The 14,214-nt window shown below is 33.5% G+C and overlaps 1 long non-coding RNA gene across 1 annotated transcript in view; it reads left to right on the top strand.

Moving 5' to 3' along the window:
* LOC146995512 (uncharacterized) overlaps positions 1–14,214 on the top strand; it is a 269,460-nt gene that overhangs the window by 156,884 nt on the left and 98,362 nt on the right. The window contains exon 3 of the long non-coding RNA XR_015043231.1: positions 4,487–4,664. This is a non-coding gene — a long non-coding RNA (uncharacterized LOC146995512). The remainder of the gene's footprint in view (positions 1–4,486; positions 4,665–14,214) is intronic.

The following is a 14,214-nucleotide window of genomic DNA, read 5'->3' on the forward strand; positions in this document are numbered from 1 at the left end:
TTGCGAAATATTTGATATGATATAAAACGTAATGGTTTTCAAAGACATTACAAAACCCTTTCTCCACTACAGCCAGCCTGCACCATCCAGTTCAAGCGTTTCATTACTTCAGGTGCTCAATGAAGCATCTAACTCAAGATAGCCGGAACACAACATGCAAATATGCATGCTAATCGCTGCGTAAGTGGAGCTTGGACATTACAAAACGTAAATCTGTCGCTTCGACGGATGTTAGACTTAACTTTGGATATGAAGCGAAACACTTAAAAGATTCCAGAGATATCACCAAACTCAACTTTATGTGCGACGGGAAGCATTTGAAAGGCTCCGGATATATTATAGAACTTAATTTTGGATGTGATACAATGCGAAATACTTCGCTGTTTTCAGAAATACTACCAAAGTTTACTTTGGATGCGATGCTAAACACTTAAAGGCTTCCATAGATATTATAAAGCTTAATTCTGGATGTGATGCTATGCGAAATACTTAGCGGTTTCCAGAGATATTACCAAACTTAACATTGAATGCGATATGAAACACCTAAAAAATTCGATACGTATTACAAAACCTAATGCTGGATGTGATACGCTGCGAAACGGTTTCTAGAACAGAGTTAGAGATAATATCAGATTTAACTCTAAATGCAAAACATTTTTAATGCTTGCAAGAAATATCGTAAAACTTAACTGTAGATGAGAAACACTAATTGGATTCTAGCGATATTACAAAATTTTACTCTCGTTGCTAACGCGATGCAAATGAAAATATAAATTAGGAATGTCTTCTGGTAGCAAGGGGAATACAGCCCGTCTAAAATAATGTTTTCTACTTCTTACAATTAATTCTTTGTTAGGTAAAAATCCAGTTTATGCTATTTTTACATTTCTATAATTGTGCTTAGTTTCTAATTTCCTATTGTATGCTCGCTGATTAGCATACCAGCCCAGTTTAAATTAAATGCAGGTACAGAACGTCGGTAAACATTATCGATTGCCAGTCATTATGTTTATGTTCTAACATTCAAGTCCTTACCAACTATAAATTTGAAGTTGTTTTGCTTCAAGTGTAATAATGCTACATTATTCTTCAGCGAAGAGATGATTGTTTTAAAGTGTATGTACTAAATCATTATATGGCACTCTTTGGGAAATTTCTTTCTGTGTAGTTGGCAGTTGATTGCCTTGAAGGTATTCTCATTAACTGAAGAAATCTTTTTAACATTCCTTTGCCGGGTTTGTTGAATCCTTAACAATGAACGAATAAATATCCTCTTTGTAGCTCCGCCGTTATTAAATAACGTTAGAGTTATCTAACTTATTTAATGACATAAAAATAGAGTGAGATTTATTTCAGATTTACTTTAACTAGCGAAAATTAATAATATGAACAGGGGATCTAAAAATGAGGGATTTTGGCGACCGCAGAAGTACACTTGCGCACCTAGGTACATATTCTAAAATATATGATAGTTATTTAAATATAGTGGAACTTTAAAATTTGATAAAATTCAAGACTAGATGGACATCACTTTTACACAAATATTTTATGGATTTTCAAAGAAATGTTAAACTTCTTTACCTAGGAAAAACAGTTTAAAATATCAAGTATGTCTCTTAGAGAGAATATCTCTAATTTGCATAACACTGTCAAGTAGAAAACGGCTCAACTATCTGAGTTTCAGCAATAATATGCGTTCTAGAAAGAAATTTATTGCTTAAATGTAGGCGGAACTTGTACATAATTGCATATTTGATATTGCATTCCTCTAAAATATGATTTTGACTAAATGAGGATATCTTATAATGCCATGGAAATAATATAATTTATATAAATTTACGTACTTAAAGGTAATTGGGATTTACCAAAGTATGCTTTAGGAAGGAATATAGAGATGTCGGTATTTAGTATTCTAAATTACTGTTATTATTTATGTTTTGCAATTTAGAGTTGATATTTGGATGCGGATGTTGTTTGTAAATGTATGCGACATGCGACGGAGGACGTGGACACCACCCCTTTACCATATGGTTAATTGGTGTAGCGCCACGTCCACCAGTATCTATAGTAGAACTTCAGGGCCACACGAGGGTCTCGCACGGGGCGCCAAAACCCAGCGCCCGGTGTATCCCGATGACGGTCCCACTGACCAAAAGCGCCCTCCGGGGATATTCTCCCATCTGCTTGTCTGAGCCTCTGTATTTGTTGTTGTATGTATAGAAAATTTTACATGGCCTAACAAGGATCATCACTGCATTTTCAAGCTGGGAAAGTCTAAGGCAGTATTGATAATGGCATTATTACATATTGTTGCAAACTATTGCTACGTACCAATGGCATACATTATACATTTTACGTACATTGTACATACATTATATATACATTACACTTACGTTGTAAATGTATAGTGTCTTTGCGGCATGGGGGCATTCTAAATGAGCTAAGTAGTGCTCTCGCCCGTATGGTGCTCAAGGCTGTTGCCAACGACAGGCGCAGTCTTGCTTTCCTTACCACGATGAGTTTCCTGGGCTTGTTCTGATGTAACTATCTAACAAGTGAGGTAAGTTACGACACAACAAAAACTGCGTCGTACATATCTAGTAGATTAATTTTCAGCAGGGTCTGTTAATCCATGTTGAATAAAAGAATTCCAATTGTAGGTTGACCACTAACAAAATCCAAATAGTTTCCTTCAGTGACCAAAGTCCAGTTGCTGGTAACTATTGCAATGTCTCTGATGAGATGCTTATATATTAAGCTGGCAATAGATTGTTTGTGAAAGATCCGCTATTTCATAGTTTATTACTATCTACCAACCAGCTCTTTTAATGTTAATGGAAGCATATAAATGATCTTTAAAGATAGGCATAAATACAATAAGCATTTTCTTTCTGCGAATTTTAGAATCGCATTTGGAAATTTCACTAAAATATGTTTCATTTCACTGAAATCGATCTACAAAAATTGGGTGATGTCATTTTTTGTGTCTTTCAGATTACGAAGAATAGGGTTTCTCCTAGGGAGTATGTAAAACATTCTTCCACAGCCTAACTAAATTTATCCGGTTTCTAATAAAACCTCTTCTGCTGTCCCCTTCCCCTTTAGGGATTTTGCTCCTGAACTTCCACTCATCTTTCTCCGCAAGCTGCAAGGCGCCCACCGGCCGCTGGGCAGTAAAGTCCCTGAACTCTGGTAGTTCAGAGTGAGGTTTAACTCTTTCGCATCGAGAGAGGGCAAAATCTCAATTCCCCAAACATCGAAAACGCCCGTATCTAAGAATTTCTCCTGGAATGCTTTTCCTTCCCCCATGACAAGTTGAATACTACAGCGCTAACAATAGCCTTACTTAAGTAAAGAGAACTTCTTTCTTCGACGCTTTGACACTGTGTGAAGTTCCTCCTTGGGACGGGATTGCAACTTCGGGCATCAAAAGCTAAACACTGACAGTAAACAAAGGAAAGGAAGGAACAAAGGAAACAAGGAAGCTACTTTTAGTAGCTTCAAAAGAATGATTGACATGTGATTTAACAACACCTGAAAGCAATGAGTAATGCAGTAACGTGATGGGGGAAAGCACTGGGTAGGAAATTATTCAGGCGTTTCGGGCGTCCAGCCGATGTCTGAATGCTCGGGCGTTTGGGGCGACGTCGAAGCGAAAGAGTTAAATTCTGGAGAACGGGCTGTCTGCAAGGGTGCTTTTGTGGTTCTTCCCTATGCATAACTTGTATACGATCCAGTTTCTCTTAGAAAGTCCTCCATGAAGACATCTCTGCCCTTAGGCAGACAGCCCTCGTTTGCTTTGCTGTAATCAGATAAGCCAAACTACGAGCTACAAACGGTTTAGTATAGTAAGGACTTTAGTAGGATGCAATTTTGAAGGGCGTCTGGTCGTCGGGGATGCGTTACATGCTCTTCCCCAGTCTGGCCGTTACTATCCGGGACGATCTTTACGGATATTGCCTTCAGAGATTTTCTATCCAAAAAATTCTCTCTTGGTCCTTAGTTGAAATTTATTTGTGTTTCTAAAACTTTGCGTAAATGACATCTTTTCTCAGGGTGCGTGGTCGGTAGCACTGAAATCTTCTTTCAGACTGTGGTATTATTTATCTGTATGGTGGATGAAACCTGTTCGAAATTTCTTTACATCGTTTATGTTTAGTTATCCATTCCAACGAAGAAAAAATAAATTCAAGCTGAAGTACTGTTCAGTCGTATGTTTTTCCAGCTACATAAATTGCTTAGTATAAAAGTGTAACACCACATTTCGCTTTGCATTATTCGATTTCTCGTCTAAATTCGATATCTATTGCTTAATAAGTTTCCTCAATTTTTCTTACTATACTTATTTAATGTACCAAAAATCACGTGAAATTTTAAAGTACTGGCATAGCAACTGTTTTATTAGAAATGTAGTGTCTGTAAAATACTATTATATTTATAACTTGAAAAATGTTATTAATGATTTGATTTTTTTCTTTGTTTTTAGGGCAATGAAATCAAAGTGACATTCACCATATTGGCTTCCAAAAATACAGAAGTATACATAGTGCCATTACTCATTTAAATAACCTCAGCAAATATGGATATTTTTTTAGTTTTCCTAAACACTTTACGAGAATATCACTTTGGGAAATGGCTCTGGCGCTGAAATTACTGGATTTCAGGTAATGGGCTTTATACAATGAATATGAAGTGAAACCTTTATTAGCATTAAATGCTTCATCTATATTCCATACAAGTATTTGTGTTCAGTTACAAATATTTCTAATTTAATTTTCGTCTTAAATGTTTAAAGAGTATAATTTAAGTTATAAGAAGTAAAAGAACTGTAAATTCAGAATTTAAAGTATCTATCTATATGTTTACACATATGTGAGGAAAAAGAGAAAAAGGCGTAGCAATGTGCATGGCGTGGCTTGTAGATAGCTTAGAATGTAGGTCCATATTGAAGAGGAAGGATTCTGATTGCGAAGAATGCTAAATGTGGAATCCGTTATGACTAGGAAACTTGGCAACCCAATAAGATTAAGTATTCAATTTAAATTTGAGGCCACAATTTACTTGGCACTCCAATCGTATCTATTCAAGAACATTTACATTTGTGATATGTTGCGATAGAAAGAGAGAATTGCGAAATAGCGTCACTACAGGAGGAGAGGCAGAAGCTAATTGCGCAATTAATTTCAATACATATGTGTGTGTGTGTGTTCAAGTTATAAGTGAAAAAGCATTTAGTTCATATAAGACTAAGAACTAAATTGTGCACTATAAGCTGCAGCAAATTTTATGAGGATAATAGAAAGAACTTTGTAAAATTTGAGTAAATTCATATTGCTTACGGAACAATAAAAATATTAATACTGCATTGTAAAAAGTGAAAACAAAAATTAACATTACAGGATAAACGTTAATACTACAATGTAAAAATAAAAGAAAACAAAATGTTACATTTCTCGTAACACAACATCAGGTGGTTGGAGACAGAAGTGCAACAATCCCGTTTGACTTCAAAGACACTGTGTTGCTCACTCAGAGAAATCATAATGAAAAATAAGCTATTAAAACTTTATCTTTCTTTTAAAAGTATTTCAGGTCAAAAACCTGTGGATCTACCTATGTATCAAAGCCTGATTTTTCCCAAAGGTTCATATAAGAATTGTTTCTTTATCGTGCATTTATGTATATGCTTCCATCTATTCAGAGAATACGTTTTAAAATATCTTTTTTAAGAATTTAGGTTGGAATCACATTATCCACTCACGTTTAGATCGTCGTAAATACGTTTGCATGGTACTGTGAAGAAATCGGTCGCACCTTTACGAAAAAAATCCAACAGCTCTTAATATTTTGTCAGTGGGGGATTACAGGAAAACTGGGGTCTCTCCCCAACTTCCCACCTTACTGACAAAACCCTTTCTTAGTTGACTAGCTCTACGTGACAGAAAAACAGTCTGAAAGGCGACATATTATCGTCAGTCACGTTCGTCATGGACGAATAATAATAAAAAAAAAAGCGGTGGAAATTCTTTGCTATACCTTTACCCCATCCAAATCTTTGGATCTTTGGAACATTTGCCCGCACGGAGCGTTGAAATTTCCTTGTCGTTCGGGGTCGTTGCCATGGAAACACGTAACCCAATGGGAGTCAGCGGGACCCTCGCTGTCTTTATGTGCATATTTTTTTCTCTTTTAAATTCTGAAGCTATCATTCTAAATCTTATCTTTTGACGTGTTTATTCAAAGTTTTCTTCTCAAGAAGCTACTTATGAAGCCTTCTGCAAAGGTCAGTTTTGCTCAAAGTTTGAGTCTATATAGGAAATAAAATGCTGCAGACGATTTTGCAAACGCCTTTCCTGTACAACAACTTGGTTAAAACCTTCTTCAAAGAAGTGCGGAAATAAAAAGTTGGAGCAACAACTACAAAACCACAAAATATTTCCTAATACGTTTCCGGCATAGTACGATAGTTTTACTTTAATACTAATTTAAGCGAAGGAAGTAAGCTTATGTAAAATTCTGCATGTTCCATTTGCAAAATTATGGTGTACCTAATTAAATAATAGCAATCATTATATTTAAAACTTTTTGGACGTGATCAGAAAGAAAGGAATAGGCAGGAAACATGAAAAAATGTGCAATGCTCTCGCTGAGATTCGAACTGCCCCGGATTAACAGACTACCAATTAGCAGTGCTTCTTGTTACACCATGACGGTACGGGACAAGGAGAGAAAAAGAGCGTTACATATTTTTACGATTTTCGAGATTCTAGACCAGGATTGTTAAAACGGATTATGGCCAGTGAGAAATAGTCTCGCTAACGAAACCACCGTGGTATGGATTAATTACGTTGGCTATGCAAGGCTGCATTGTATTAAGATATCAAATATTCTGTTTCCCTCATTTTCATCTATAGAAATGTTTTTTTTTAAAGTGACATTGTAGTAATCAGTTTTCTTAACTGTATATAATTTCGAATTATATCGAACTTGCGTAACATAGATCAGTGGTCTATGTTACGCAAGAATAAAAGAATAAAAATATTTGTGTCCTTAACTCGGCAAACGCAAAAATTTCCCCCAAATGATTTATTGCTGACCTGATGACGTCAATGACTTTACTTGGTGTAAATGTTTCGGTATTCGTATAGCAGTAAATAGTTACTTTTTTTTTTTTCAGTTTTAATTTTCTTATTGGAAATATTCACAATTTTGGAGGTTAAGCTTTAATATTTTACGAATAGAACTGTTATGATGGTATTTGCCTATTTAAACTTTAAGTATACTTTTTATTTGCGATGTCCTTTACATTCATTGAAAAGAATGAAAACTCTGAACAAGAAAACTAGAAAACTTCTTTTCCTTCTTTATTTTACTTTCGTTGGTGCTCTAGTTACTTACTGAAGTATAATGTACTTACAGAAGAAAAGAGATGAGTAGAGTTGTTTGCGACTGGTTTTTCCGATAAGCTACAAATCGGACATCGAAGATCAGAAAGAATGCTACGTTTTATTAACAAAAGATTTATTTTCTCTTTACTCGTTTCATATTTTGGTACTGAAAGACGAAATTTTGTTTCTTCTTATTTTTTTGTTTGCTTGGACTATGTGTTTGCCTTCTGATCTGGGTACTTCTCTGTTCTTTAACTGGATTTACCTTTCAACTGCAGTAAATTGGGAGAAATGTATGTCGCATGCTTTTGTAGTCGTTTGTTGTTTCTATTTATTATTTTGGAAGAAAAACAAAAATAGAAGCCCGGTTGAGATCGGCCGACATGTATTTAATTTCTGGCTTACTATTAGTATTGAAAAACGGAAACTCCTAAAAATTCTTTGCAGAATTCTATGTTATTAAATAATGAACAGTCTGTGTTTATGTATGTTCTTCGAAATAGTGACCAAATGGCGGTACGAAATTTTGAACACAGATAGTGCTCTACTCAAAAATGTGCACCTCGGAATCTTGAATTTCGAATTTGTTTTTCATTTATTTCATATTCTGTGTGATTTCAATGAATGACTATTTAAAAAGCAATGTGTTGCCACTGCTGGAAATTAATATGTATACCTTGCACATGCCAGTGTGTTCCCATTCGGCAAGCGTAAGATAGTTAACTTTCAAATTTTATTCATTAACAAACAAAGCGATTTAAAAGCAATGAAACCACTTTTTAATAATTGTTTTTCCTATGAATCTTTTGCCCACCAGCGGCCGAGCGGTAAAGTCGCTGAACACTGGTAGTTCGGTCTGAGGTTCGAATCCCGCGAACAGGCTGGCTGCATGGGTGTTTTCGTGGTTTTCCCCGTGTGTAACGTGTATACGAGCCAGTTTCCCTTAGAAAGTCCTCCACGAAGGCATCCCTCCCCTTAGGCAGATAGCCCTAGTGTGCTTTGCCATAATTAAATACATCATACACACCTATGAATCTTTTTGATTTAAATAATAGTTTAATTCGCGTTATATCTAGTTAATAGATTTTATGGCCTTCTTTGTCCCTTCATAATTTATCAAATACTTTCTAACGTTGTATGATATGTAAGAGACAGAATACCTTTTTTTTCTTCTTTCTTAAAGCATTTTGTATTTTTAATTCCTTGTACGAAAGACCTATTGGAATCACAAAAAAACTTCGGTAATAATACTTCAACAAAAATATCCATTTCGACTGCTATTGAATGCAACTTAACGATGTTTTTGAGTGACGTAAAGGACAGACTAAAAGACTCTTTTCCTCCAAAAAAACTGCTTTAAAATGAATTCTGAAGAGAATTTTTCGTGGTGTCTGAACGTACACTACGAAATAAAATACCAATTCTACATATGTATCTCGCATAACTGAAAAACGAGTAGTCTCAGAACGTTGAAATTTTGTCCATAGAACTGCTATAACATGTAGATGTGCTCCTCGTATTTTGGTAGCAATTGGCCGCACCAAACGTATATAAATATAATTATATAACAAGCAAGGTAGTTAGTACAATACTGTATGACCAATTTGGTAACTTTTAGGCGAGCTTACTACAATTTCTAATATAATTATATATATATATATATCAACTCTGTTACCCGGCTCAGTGATCTCAGTTTCTTTATTCTTATACGTTTGTAAATTGTGCATTTTTTGGTTTAAAAATGATTGAATTATATTGTTCTGGTTTTATGCCTTCAGGAAATCTGCAAGCAATATTTGTATAATTATCAACAATTTAAAAGCTTTTTAAGTGCGTTTAAGCCTAATTTTTAAATAACATGGCGGATATGTTTGTTTACATTTGAAACAGCAGAATAGTAGATTTGTTGCCAATCTGGGCAGACTAAACTTTGCAACAACAAAGATAACGTTTTCATTTAATATTGCGAATTAAATCATGCTTAATCCTTTTCTGCAATTTTTTCGAGGAAATAAGTGTTTAAGATTTACTTCGTAATTTTTAATACAGATGTTTTGAATTTTTATGTATTTTTGCCTTGTCGCAAAGTGAGAACTGAATTAATTGAATGAGAAATACTGAATCGTCTGTGAAAAACGTTTTTTTTTTTCCTAATTTCTTTTATACATCGATCTAGATTTATTATAGTATTTGAATAGAACATTGTGGCAAAGATTAGATAATTCTTCAAATGATATAAATTTTGTGCATTCTGAGTTATAATATGAACGCAGTATAAACGCTGTTAAGTGAACTTAGCGCCAGAGTGTCGCTATGGTAAACAACTATAGTGAATTTTTAAAGAGTGCGGTGCTACTTTGGTAGACGGTTGCACGGATTTTTGGCGATTTACGTTGGCGCAGTTGTTGGCGCGATTTCTACAAACGTCAGCCATCTTGAAAAACGCTGTTTTTACGCATAGTAAAGTATTCGAAACTTAAAAAATAAATAAATAAATATCGTTAAAAGTAATGGATTAATTTTTTGTTGAAAATGTCGTTTTTTAAGATGGCAGGCAAGTGTAAATAAATACATTTACTATGAGTATAAAATACTAAAGTAAGGTTATTATTACTTTCATATAGCAAAGAAGAGAATAAAAACACCGCTATAAAAACATTGTGCCAACGTTTAATTAGATTAAAATATTACTGAAATTGAATATCGAAATAAAAACATCATCCAACATTTAAAAGAATTAGAATATTATTAAATTTAAAAACTTTAAAATACGTTATATAGAATATAATATATATATATTATATAGAATAAATACATTTACTACGAGTATAAAATACTAAAGAAAGGTTAAATTATTACTTTCATATAGCATAGAAATAGAATAAAAATACCACTATAAAAACATTGCGCAAACGTTTAATTGGATTAAAATAGTACGTAAATTGAATATCGAATTAAAAACCATCATACCAACGTTTAAAAGAATTAAAATATTACTTAAATTAAATACTTTAAAATAAGTAAATAAGAACGCTTCCTACACTAGAGCTAAAATGACAGCAATTAGTTTATTGTCGGTAAAAAAGGAGGAATGTCTAATAATTTTCTTACCGTTACAGCGGTTATTTCTTCCAACATGGCCACAATATCATATACGGCCATCTCAGAATCGGCTCTTCTAACGACTCTTCTATCTGTGATCTACATTTTCGCACTTAATTGAAGAAACAAATAGCGACGTTTCCTTCAAAAATTTAAAATAAATTTCCTCTGACCCTTGTAAGAATTTATAAATAAATCTTTGATTAGGAAAGCCAGGCTGGCGAAAATAAGGTCTCAAAGGACAATTTTTTGATTCCGAAACCAAAAATTCTTGGTACTTATCAAAAACAACATTCATCTTTGAAGGAGACATTTTTGAAGGAATTCGAAGATATGAATTAAATTTTAAAATGGCGCGGTAATGCACAAATTTTCAGCAACCTATCAGGGAGCTGATTACAGCTCATTAATGCACAAATATTGTAAAACCAATCAGAGAGCTGATTGCATCACGCCTAGAATTAAAATTAGTTAAATAATCATACATATTAAAATCATTTTAAAAAAGAAATGCAAAATTAAATTGTATTTTAATATTTAACAGCCATAAATGTTTAAAACATTAGATTAAATTTATAGATATTAAAACCAATTACTTTTAAAGTAAGGTGACGTCACTGATTACATCATCCACAGCATAAAATTTCATAAAATATGATAAAGAATAAAATTTTTATTTCAAATAATGCAAAATTAAATTGATTTTTAATATTTAGAAGCCATAAATAATATTTAAAACACGGAATTTATGCATAATAACACTCATTATTTTTTAAATAAAATGTCAACAAAGTATCGGTTACTATAAATAACTTATCCAGCAATGGGTTTACCATAAGTCGTATTACTCGCCAAAAAAATTGCCAAAAACTCGCCAAAATCCGTGCAACCGTCTACCAAAGTAGCACCAAGAGTGCATTTATTTTACTGCATCTTATGCGCTATTGACGAAGTAGATTCAATTCAATCCAATAAGTTTAAATGAAATGCAAGAAAAAATGCGTATAATTTAATATTCCGTAGAAAGAAGTCATGTGATGTACACATCAGATTTTTTTCAGTAGTGATTTGCTGACTAATCTCTAAAGGTTCAATGATTGTCAGCTCTTTCCTCTATGATTCCAATGGCTCTCTAACTCATCATTATCAACTACCAAATTTTACTGCCTCGTAAGATTAACAACTTCTTCTATTACACGAATGACTTCATCAGTTTCTGGCACTGTTTTCGTCTTGCTGTGGGAAAGGAATGAAAGAATATTCTTCCAGAAATCATTCGAAGTTTAGGGAGAAATGCCATTCTAAGATTATCCAAAGATTCTTTCATCATCTGAAACACTGATGTGAATCGGTGGAGGAAACATTAAGGAACAGTGTAACATCGAGCGCACACAATTCGACTTATGATTGTATTTTTGAAGAGTACTTCAACTGAAGTTCTACACTTCCTTGCTTACATGCAAATAAACTTATGTGCAAATATTATACGTACTACATACAGTTATGTATAAACTTATTAGAGGCTTTAAATGTTTGTTAAAGTCTACAAGAGCGGATATTTTAATCAGATTTTACCCAGAACAAATCTTTCTGCAGCAGCAAAAAATAATTTTGCGGAAACAATTTTTAATTGACTATTTGAACTAGGGTTTCATTAAGATTTATGATCATTTTATACTACATGCACTATTTAGAACACAAATTGCTTATAAATCATTTAACATCAGTAACCTGATTTATCATGCCAAGCTAAAACATTCCTTTTGCAAATATTACGCAGAGTTGTGAATTTTTAATTTCGAACAAAATTTATTTATTATAATTTAACATTTTTCTCTATACATCATAAACCAGTAACGTTGTAGTTGCTGCATTTGGCGGTTCACTTTCCTTTTTATTGTCATTTTTGTACTCTTCTGCGAGCTAGTAAGGAAGTAAGAAATGCTTTGAAGTGACAAAATTTAGTTTTCATTACTCTTGTCTTTTTCTTTTTTTTTTTTTTTTTTTTTTTTTTTTTTTAGTCCAAAGGGATTTGAATCCCGAAGGACTATTAGTTTCGTTTTGGCATTTTGCGTCGGACTCATAAATGTCGGTTCACTTTTCAAACTGTTGCCACAAAATGTTAGTCCTGCATTATATTTGAAGAAATTAAATAATGAAAAATCTGCATAAATGTATGTATATTTCTCGTATTGTGATAAAACAACGGTACATAGTCATCGAATTTTGAATAACGTAATCCTCCAACGAATATGAGCATGTGGAAGACCAAATTTGAAATTTGAAATTTGTTTTATGATCGATTTCCTATTTTTTAAAACTTTGACGAATTTTTGATTAACAAACTCAAGGATTTCAAAGCGAGCAATGGCAACGTTGTGCAGAAAAAACACTTTTATCTCCAGCGCGTGAGTCTCTGTATCGGAAATTCTAAAGATATGCTCGTTTTAAAACTATTTTGCGATATTGCTGTTGCACTGGATCTTATGGTTTAAGTGCGAGGAACATGATATTTAATAAAGAAAGGTAACACACAAAATGTTAAAAAACGCCCCTTTGGACGTAATTTAAAATCTGAAACATTTCAGATTTTTTTTTCTTTCTTTTTTGGGTCTGCATTTAATAAATTTTGTTTCTGAACAACATAGCTTTATGTTGCTACATTTTCATTTCCACTATTTGACTACTTTATGAAAGTAAGGATTAGTTTTTTTCAGTCAAAAATTATCTTAAATTTTTTGTTTCATTTATTCCTTAGCAATAAGATTCCTTGCATCGAAAACTCAGTTGTTTTCATCATATTCATGCACTTTAATGGGAAGGTTTTCGGACGACGATGCACGAGTAATTCCGCAAAATGGATAATCCTCTCATGGATAATCGCGAGTGCAGTGTAGTTCTAATAATTCCAACCTAGCAAACCTTACTGCATAGTTTAATCATCTCATGCATCAGTGAGCAATTTCAGTTGGGTAATGGGAGAACCAGTTTTGATTAAACTTAAGTTCAATATAAAGCGGAATTGCATATAATGTTGCATCCATTCGCCGCCCATGCTCGTAACCTAACCCGTCGGCGGTCACTACAAATTCGACCTAACGCGACATAACTTAAGTTCTGTCATCTGTGCTATATCCCAATAGCTGGATTATACCGAGTCTGTATTAATTCACCTGATTCCTTCAGCCAATGCTGATTTACAGTTTACAGTCACAATTCATGAGACTTCAACGAAATTAGTATGGTTTTGTCTGGAATAGTACTTTAATTCCGCTTGCACGCGCTTTTTTAGTCTTGCATGTTTCATGTCCCTGGAAAACAAGTCTATAGCAAGATATGCACAGTTAAAAGGTTTATAAAAATCTTTTCGCGATATTTATACGTATCTACACATTTCCTTGCATTACAGATTTTGAAAAGGATGCTGAGTCATAGTATGTGACCACAGTTGCAGCTGTGGTTCGTTTAGCAACAATATATGATTATGTTATTGAATATTGTTAACGTAATATCAAGTTATATTTGTATGTCTTACTGTCCAGCTTGTAAAGTTAAGCTCTAGACTTAATTTAGACACTGAGTAATCTTTTCATACTACTACGGCGAATTCTCTTCCAGTGTTTTGCATGCAGTACAGTAACATACATTGATTACAACACTTGTAGGAGCAACTGAAACATATATTTGTATTTTAGCTTGAAGTTATTACAAAAACTAAAATGTT

The sequence above is a fragment of the Stegodyphus dumicola genome, chromosome 9, assembly GCF_044657685.1.
Source record: "Stegodyphus dumicola isolate Sdum_Otavi_A_Nest chromosome 9, ASM4465768v1".
In the NCBI taxonomy this organism is placed as follows: Eukaryota; Metazoa; Arthropoda; class Arachnida; order Araneae; family Eresidae; genus Stegodyphus; species Stegodyphus dumicola.